The sequence below is a fragment of the Sebastes fasciatus genome, unplaced genomic scaffold (genome assembly GCF_043250625.1).
Source record: "Sebastes fasciatus isolate fSebFas1 unplaced genomic scaffold, fSebFas1.pri Scaffold_35, whole genome shotgun sequence".
Classification (NCBI taxonomy): Eukaryota; Metazoa; Chordata; class Actinopteri; order Perciformes; family Sebastidae; genus Sebastes; species Sebastes fasciatus.
Genome location: NW_027428202.1, coordinates 1 through 10000, shown reverse-complemented (window position 1 = coordinate 10000; position 10000 = coordinate 1).

Here is a 10000-nt window from a genome sequence, read left to right as displayed (position 1 = left end):
TGAGTTAATGATGTGAGTTAATGATGTGAGTTAATGATGTGAGTTAATGATGTGAGTTAATGTGAGTTAATGATGTGAGTTAATGTGAGTTAATGATGTGAGTTAATGTGAGTTAATAATGTGAGTTAATGATGTGAGGTAATGATGTGAGTTAATGATGTGAGTTAATGTGAGGTAATGTGAGTTAATGATGTGAGTTAATGATGTGAGTTAATGTGAGGTAATGTGAGTTAATGATGTGAGTTAATGATGTGAGTTAATGTGAGGTAATGTGTGTTAATGATGTGAGTTAATGATGTGAGTTAATGATGTGAGTTAATGTGAGGTAATGTGAGTTAATGATGTGAGTTAATGATGTGAGTTAATGTGAGGTAATGTGTGTTAATGATGTGAGTTAATAATGTGAGTTAATGATGTGAGGTAATGATGTGAGTTAATGATGTGAGTTAATGTGAGGTAATGTGAGTTAATGATGTGAGTTAATGATGTGAGTTAATGTGAGGTAATGTGAGTTAATGATGTGAGTTAATGATGTGAGTTAATGATGTGAGTTAATGTGAGGTAATGTGAGTTAATGATGTGAGTTAATGATGTGAGTTAATATGAGTTAATGATGTGAGTTAATAATGTGAGTTAATGATGTGAGTTTATGATGTGAGTTAATGATGTGAGTTAATATGAGTTAATGATGTGAGTTAATAATGTGAGTTAATGATGTGAGTTTATGATGTGAGTTAATGATGTGAGTTAATGATGTGAGTTAATGTGAGTTAATAATGTGAGTTAATGATGTGAGTTTATGATGTGAGTTAATGATGTGAGTTAATGATGTGAGTTAATGTGAGTTAATAATGTGAGTTAATGATGTGAGTTTATGATGTGAGTTAATGATGTGAGTTAATGTGAGGTAATGTGAGTTAATGATGTGAGTTAATGATGTGAGTTAATGATGTGAGTTAATGATGTGAGTTAATGTGAGTTAATGATGTGAGTTAATGTGAGTTAATGATGTGAGTTAATGTGAGTTAATAATGTGAGTTAATGATGTGAGGTAATGTGTGTTAATGATGTGAGTTAATGATGTGAGTTAATGATGTGAGTTAATGATGTGAGTTAATGATGTGAGTTAATGTGAGTTAATGATGTGAGTTAATGTGAGTTAATGATGTGAGTTAATGTGAGTTAATAATGTGAGTTAATGATGTGAGGTAATGTGTGTTAATGATGTGAGTTAATGATGTGAGTTAATGATGTGAGTTAATGTGAGGTAATGTGAGTTAATGATGTGAGTTAATGATGTGAGTTAATGATGTGAGTTAATGTGAGGTAATGTGAGTTAATGATGTGAGTTAATGATGTGAGTTAATGATGTGAGTTAATGTGAGGTAATGTGAGTTAATGATGTGAGTTAATGATGTGAGTTAATGATGTGAGTTAATGTGAGGTAATGTGAGTTAATGATGTGAGTTAATGATGTGAGTTAATGATGTGAGTTAATGTGAGGTAATGTGAGTTAATGATGTGAGTTAATGATGTGAGTTAATGTTGTGAGTTAATGTGAGGTAATGTGAGTTAATGATGTGAGTTAATGATGTGAGTTAATGATGTGAGTTAATGTGAGGTAATGTGAGTTAATGATGTGAGTTAATGATGTGAGTTAATGTTGTGAGTTAATGTGAGGTAATGTGAGTTAATGATGTGAGTTAATGATGTGAGTTAATGTGAGGTAATGTGAGTTAATGATGTGAGTTAATATGAGTTAATGATGTGAGTTAATAATGTGAGTTAATGATGTGAGTTTATGATGTGAGTTAATGATGTGAGTTAATGATGTGAGTTAATGTGAGTTAATAATGTGAGTTAATGATGTGAGTTTATGATGTGAGTTAATGATGTGAGTTAATGATGTGAGTTAATGTGAGTTAATAATGTGAGTTAATGATGTGAGTTTATGATGTGAGTTAATGATGTGAGTTAATGTGAGGTAATGTGAGTAAATGATGTGAGTTAATGATGTGAGTTAATTGATGTGAGTTAATGGTGAGTTAATGATGTGGAGTTAATGTGAGTTAATGATGTGAGTTAATGTGAGTAATAATGTGAGTTATTGATGTGAGTTTATGATGTGAGTTAATGATGTGAGTTAATGATGTGAGTTAATGATGTGAGTTAATGATGTGAGTTAATGTGAGTTAATGATGTGAGTTAATGTGAGTTAATAATGTGAGTTAATGATGTGAGGTAATGTGTGTTAATGATGTGAGTTAATGATGTGAGTTAATGATGTGAGTTAATGGATGTGAGTTAATGTGAGTTAATGATGTGAGTTAATGTGAGTTAATATGTGAGTTAATGATGTGAGGTAATGTGTGTTAATGATGTGAGTTAATGATGTGAGTTAATGATGTGAGTTAATGTGAGGTAATGTGAGTTAATGATGTGAGTTAATGATGTGAGTTAATGATGAATGTAATGTGAGTTTAATGATGTGAGTTAATGATGTGAGTTAATGTGAGGTAATGTGTGTAAATGATGTGAGTTAATGATGTGAGTTAATGTTGTGAGTTAATGTGAGGTAATGTGAGTTAATGTTGTGAGTTAATGAGTGAGTTAATGATGTGAGTTAATGATGTGAGTTATGTGAGGTAATGTGAGTTAATGATGTGAGTTAATGATGTGAGTTAATGATGTGAGTTAATGTGAGGTAATGTGAGTTAAAGATGGTGAGTAATGATGTGAGTTAATGATGTGAGTTAATGTGAGGTAATGTGAGTTAATGATGTGAGTTAATGATGTGAGTTAATGATGTGAGTTAATGTGAGGTAATGTGAGTTAATGATGTGAGTTATGATGTGAGTTAATGTTGTGAGTTAATGTGAGGTAATGTGAGTTAATGATGTGAGTTAATGATGTGAGTTTAATGTGAGGTAATGTGAGTTAATGATGTGAGTTAATATGAGTTAATGATGTGAGTTAATAATGTGAGTTAATGATGTGAGTTTATGATGTGAGTTAATGATGTGAGTTAATGATGTGAGTTAATGTGAGTTAATAATGTGAGTTAATGATGTGAGTTTATGATGTGAGTTAATGATGTGAGTTAATGATGTGAGTTAATGTGAGTTAATAATGTGAGTTAATGATGTGAGTTAATGATGTGAGTTAATGATGTGAGTTAATGTGAGGTAATGTGAGTTAATGATGTGAGTTAATGATGTGAAGTTAATGATGTGAGTTAATGATGTGAGTTTAATGTGAGTTAATGATGTGAGTTAATGTGAGTTTATGATGTGAGTTAATGTGAGGTAATAATGGAGGTTAATGATGTGAGTAATGTGTTTAATGATGTGAGTTAATGATGTGAGTTTAATGATGTGAGTTAATGATGTGAGTTAATGATGTGAGTTAATGTGAGTTAATGTGAGTTAATGATGTGAGTTAATGTGAGTTAATGATGTGAGTTAATGTGAGTTAATAATGTGAGTTAATGATGTGAGGTAATGTGTGTTAATGATGTGAGTTAATGATGTGAGTTAATGATGTGAGTTAATGTGAGGTAATGTGAGTTAATGATGTGAGTTATGATGATGTGAGTTAATGATGTGAGTTAATGATGTGAGTTAATGTGAGGTAATGTGAGTTAATGATGTGAGTTAATGATGTAGTTAATGATGTGAGTTAATGTGAGGTAATGTGAGTTAATGATGTGAGTTAATGATGTGAGTTAATGATGTGAGTTAATGTGAGGTAATGTGAGTTAAATGATGTGAGTTAATGATGTGAGTTAATGATGTGAGTTAATGTGAGGTAATGTGAGTTAATGATGTGAGTTAATGATGTGAGTTAATGTTGTGAGTTAATGTGAGGTAATGTGAGTTAATGATGTGAGTTAATGATGTGAGTTAATGATGTGAGTTAATGTGAGGTAATGTGAGTTAATGATGTGAGTTAATGATGTTGAGTTAATGTTGTGAGTTAATGTGAGGTAATGTGAGTTAATGATGTGAGTTAATGATGTGAGTTAATGTGAGGTAATGTGAGTTAATGATGTGAGTTAATATGAGTTAATGATGTGAGTTAATAATGTGAGGTAATGATGTGAGTTTATGATGTGAGTTAATGATGTGAGTTAATGATGTGAGTTAATGTGAGTTAATAATGTGAGTTAATGATGTGAGTTTATGATGTGAGTTAATGATGTGAGTTAATGATGTGAGTTAATGTGAGTTAATATGTGAGTTAATGATGTGAGTTTATGATGTGAGTTAATGATGTGAGTTAATGTGAGGTAATGTGAGTTAATGATGTGAGTTAATGATGTGAGTTAATGATGTGAGTTTATGTGAGTTAATGATGTGAGTTAATGTGAGTTAATGATGTGAATTAAAGTGAGTTAATAATGTGAGTTAATGATGTGAGGTAATGTGTGTTAATGATGTGAGTTAATGATGTGAGTTAATGATGTGAGTTAATGATGTGAGTTAATGATGTGAGTTAATGATGTGAGTTAATGTGAGTTAATGATGTGAGTTAATGTGAGTTAATAATGTGAGTTAATGATGTGAGGTAATGTGTGTTAATGATGTGAGTTAATGATGTGAGTTAATGATGTGAGTTAATGTGAGGTAATGTGAGTTAATGATGTGAGTTAATGATGTGAGTTAATGATGTGAGTTAATGATGTGAGTTAATGTGAGGTAATGTGAGTTAATGATGTGAGTTAAATGATGTGAGTTAATGATGTGAGTTAATGTGAGGTAATGTGAGTTAATGATGTGAGTTAATGATGTGAGTTAATGATGTGAGTTAATGTGAGGTAATGTGAGTTAATGATGTGAGTTAATGATGTGGTTAATGATGTGAGTTAATGTGAGGTAATGTGAGTTAATGATGTGAGTTAATGATGTGAGTTAATGTTGTGAGTTAATGTGAGGTAATGTGAGTTAATGATGTGAGTTAATGATGTGAGTTAATGATGTGAGTTAATGTGAGGTAATGTGAGTTAAATGATGTGAGTTAATGATGTGAGTTAATGTTGTGAGTTAATGTGAGGTAATGTGAGTTAATGATGTGAGTTAATGATGTGAGTTAATGTGAGGTAATGTGAGTTAATGATGTGAGTTAATATGAGTTAATGATGTGAGTTAATAATGTGAGTTAATGATGTGAGTTAAGTGTGTAATGATGTGAGTTAATGATGTGAGTTAATATGAGTTAATGATGTGAGATAATAATGTGAGTTAATGATGTGAGTTAATGTGTGTTAATGATGTGAGTTAATGTGAGGTAATGATGTGAGTTAATGTGAGGTAATGTGAGTTAATGATGTGAGTTAATGTGTGTTAATGATGTGAGTTAATGTGAGGTAATGATGTGAGTTAATGTGAGGTAATGTGAGTTAATGATGTGAGTTAATGTGTGTTAATGATGTGAGTTAATGTGAGGTAATGATGTGAGTTAATATGAATTAATGATGTGAGTTAATGTGAGGTAATGTGAGTTAATGATGTGAGTTAATGTGAGTTAATGATGTGAGTTAATGTGTGTAATGATGTGAGTTAATATGAGTTAATGATGTGAGTTAATGTGAGTTAATGTGATCTAATATGAGTTAATGTGAGTTAATGATGTGAGTTAATGTGATCTAATATGAGTTAATGTGAGTTAATGATGTGAGTTAATGTGAGTTAATGATGTGAGTTAATGTGAGTAATGATGTGAGTTAATGTGAGTTAATAATGTGAGTTAATGATGTGAGGTAATGTGTGTTAATGATGTGAGTTAATGATGTGAGTTAATGATGTGAGTTAATGTGAGGTAAATGTGAGTTAATGATGTGAGTTAATGATGTGAGTTAATGATGTGAGTTAATGATGTGAGTTAATGTGAGGTAATGTGAGTTAATGATGTGAGTTAATGATGTGAGTTAATGATGTGAGTTAATGGTGAGGTAATGTGAGTTAATGATGTGAGTTAATGATGTGAGTTAATGATGTGAGTTAATGTGAGGTAATGTGAGTTAATGATGTGAGTTAATGATGTGAGTTAATGATGTGAGTTAATGTGAGGTAATGTGAGTTAATGATGTGAGTTAATGATGTGAGTTAATGTTGTGAGTTAATGTGAGGTAATGTGAGTTAATGATGTGAGTTAATGATGTGAGTTAATGTGAGGTAATGTGAGTTAATGATGTGAGTTAATATGAGTTAATGATTGTGAGTTAATAATGTGAGTTAATGATGTGAGTTTATGATGTGAGTTTATGATGTGAGTTAATGATGTGAGTTAATGTGAGTTAATAATGTGAGTTAATGATGTGAGTTTATGATGTGAGTTAATGATGTGAGTTAATGATGTGAGTTAATGTGAGTTAATAATGTGAGTTAATGATGTGAGTTTATGATGTGAGTTAATGATGTGAGTTAATGTGAGGTAATGTGAGTTAATGATGTGAGTTAATGATGTGAGTTAATGATGTGAGTTAATGATGTGAGTTTAATGTGAGTTAATGATGTGAGTTAATGTGAGTTAATGATGTGAGTTAATGTGAGTTAATAATGTGAGTTAATGATGTGAGGTAATGTGTGTTAATGATGTGAGTTAATGATGTGAGTTAATGATGTGAGTTAATGATGTGGAGTTAATGATGTGAGTTAATGATGTGAGTTAATGTGAGTTAATGATGTGAGTTAATGTGAGTTAATGATGTGAGTTAATGTGAGTTATTAATGTGAGTTAATGATGTGAGGTAATGTGTGTTAATGATGTGAGTTAATGATGTGAGTTAATGATGTGAGTTAATGTTAGGTAATGTGAGTTAATGATGTGAGTTAATGTATGTGAGTTAATGATGTGAGTTAATGATGTGAGTTAATGTGAGGTAATGTGAGTTAATGATGTGAGTTAATGATGTGAGTTAATGATGTGAGTTAATGTGAGGTAATGTGAGTTAATGATGTGAGTTAAGTGTGAAGTTAATGATGTGAGTTAATGTAGGTAATGTGAGTTAATGATGTGAGTTAATGATGTGAGTTAATGATGTGAGTTAATGTGAGGTAATGTGAGTTAATGATGTGAGTTAATGATAGTGAGTTAATGTTGTGAGTTAATGTGAGGTAATGTGAGTTAATGATGTGAGTTAATGATGTGAGTTAATGATGTGAGTTAATGTGAGGTAATGTGAGTTAATGATGTGAGTTAATGATGTGAGTTAATGTTGTGAGTTAATGTGAGGTAATGTGAGTTAATGATGTGAGTTAATGATGTGAGTTAATGTGAGGTAATGTGAGTTAATGATGTGAGTTAATATGAGTTAATGATGTGAGTTAATAATGTGAGTTAATGATGTGAGTTTATGATGTGAGTTAATGATGTGAGTTAATGATGTGAGTTAATGTGAGTTAATATGAAAGTTAATGATGTGAGTTTATGATGTGAGTTAATGATGTGAGTTAATGATGTGAGTTAATGTGAGTTAATAATGTGAGTTAATGATGTGAGTTTATGATGTGAGTTAATGATGTGAGTTAATGTGAGGTAATGTGAGTTAATGATGTGAGTTAATGATGTGAGTTAATGATGTGAGTTAATGTGAGTTAATGATGTGAGGTAATGTGAGTTAATGATGTGAGTATATGTGAGTTAATGATGTGAGGTAATGTGTGTTAATGATGTGAGTTAATGATGTGAGTTAATGATGTGAGTTAATGATGTGAGTTAATGATGTGAGTTAATGATGTGAGTTAATGTGAGTTAATGATGTGAGTTAATGTGAGTTAATAATGTGAGTTAATGATGTGAGGTAATGTGTGTTAATGATGTGAGTTAATGATGTGAGTTAATGATGTGAAGTAATGTGATGTGAGTTAATGATGTGAGTTAATGATGTGAGTTAATGATGTGAGTTAATGATGTGAGTTAATGTGAGGTAATGTGAGTTAATGATGTGAGTTAATGATGTGAGTTAATGATGTGAGTTAATGTGAGGTAATGTGAGTTAATGATGTGAGTTAATGATGTGAGTTAATGATGTGAGTTAATGTGAGGTAATGTGAGTTAATGATGTGAGTTAATGATGTGAGTTAATGATGTGAGTTAATGTGAGGTAATGTGAGTTAATGATGTGAGTTAATGATGTGAGTTAATGTTGTGAGTTAATGTGAGGTAATGTGAGTTAATGATGTGAGTTAATGATGTGAGTTAATGATGTGAGTTAATGTGAGGTAATGTGAGTTAATGATGTGAGTTAATGATGTGAGTTAATGTTGTGAGTTAATGTGAGGTAATGTGAGTTAATGATGTGAGTTAATGATGTGAGTTAATGTGAGGTAATGTGAGTTAATGATGTGAGTTAATATGAGTTAATGATGTGAGTTAATAAATGTGAGTTAATGATGTGAGTTTAATGTGAGTTAATGATGTGAGTTAATGAGTGAGTTATGATGAGTTAATAGTGAGTTAATGATGTGAGTTAATAATGTGAGTTAATGATGTGAGTTTAAATGTGAGGTTTTGATGTGAGTTAATGTGAGGTAATGTGAGTTAATGATGTGAGTTAATGTGTGTTAATGATGTGAGTTAATGGGGTAATGATGTGAGTTAATGTGAGGTAATGTGAGTTAATGATGTGAGTTAATGTGTGTTAATGATGTGAGTTAATGTGAGGTAATGATGTGAGTTAATATGAATTAATGATGTGAGTTAATGTGAGGTAATGTGAGTTAATGATGTGAGGTAATTGTGAGTTAATGATGTGAGTTAATGTGTGTTAAATGATGTGAGTTAATATGAGTGTAATGATGTGAGTTAATGTGAGTTAATGTGATCTAATATGAGTTAATGTGAGTTAATTGATGTGAGTTAATGTGATCTAATATGAGTTAATGTGAGTTAATGATGTGAGTTAATGTGAGTTAATGTGATCTAATATGAGTTTAATGTGAGTTAATGATGTGAGTTACTGTGATCTAATATGAGTTAATGTGAGTTAATGAGTGAGTTAATGTGAGTTAATGTGAATCTAATATGAGTTAATGTGAGTTAATGATGTGAGTTAATGTGATCTAATATGGAGTTAATGTGAGTTAATGATGTGAGTTAATGTGAGTTAATGTTGAGAGTTATGATGTGAGTTAATGATGTGAGTTAATGATGTGTGTTAATGATGTGAGTTAATGTGAGGTAATGTGAGTTAATGATGTGAGTTATGATGTGAGTTAATGATGTGAGTTAATGTGAGGTAATGTGAGTAATGATGTTGAGTTAATGATGTGAGTTAATGATGTGAGTTAATGTGAGGTAATGTGAGTTAATGATGTGAGATAATGATGTGAGTTAATGTTGTGAGTTAATGTGAGGTAATGTGAGTTAATGATGTGAGTTAATGATGTGAGTTAATGTGAGGTAATGTGATTTATGATGTGAAGTTAATATGAGTTAATGATGTGAGTTAATAATGTGAGTTAATGATGTGAGTTTATGATGTGAGTTAATGATGTGAGTTAATGATGTGAGTTAATGTGAGTTAATAATGTGAGTTAATGATGTGAGTTTATGATGTGAGTTATGATGTAGTATGATGTGAGTTAATGTGAGTTAATAATGTGAGTTAATGATGTGAGTTATGATGTGAGTAATGATGTGAGTTAATGTGAGGTAATGTGAGTTAATGTGTGAGTTAATGATGTGAGTAAATGATGTGAGTTAAAATGATGTGAGTTAATGTGAGTTAATGATGTGAGTATGTGAGTTAATGATGTGAGTTAATGTGGAGTTAATAATGTGAGTTTAATGATGTGAGGTAATGTGTGTTAATGATGTGAGTTAATGATGTGAGTTATGATGTGAGTTAATGATGTGTGTGTGAATTAATGTGAGTTAATGATGTGAGTTAATGTGAGTTAATGAGTGAGTTAATGGAGAGTTATAATGTGAGTTAAAGATGTGGGTAATGTGTGTTAATGATGTGAGTTGCTAATGATGGGAGTTAATGATGTGAGTT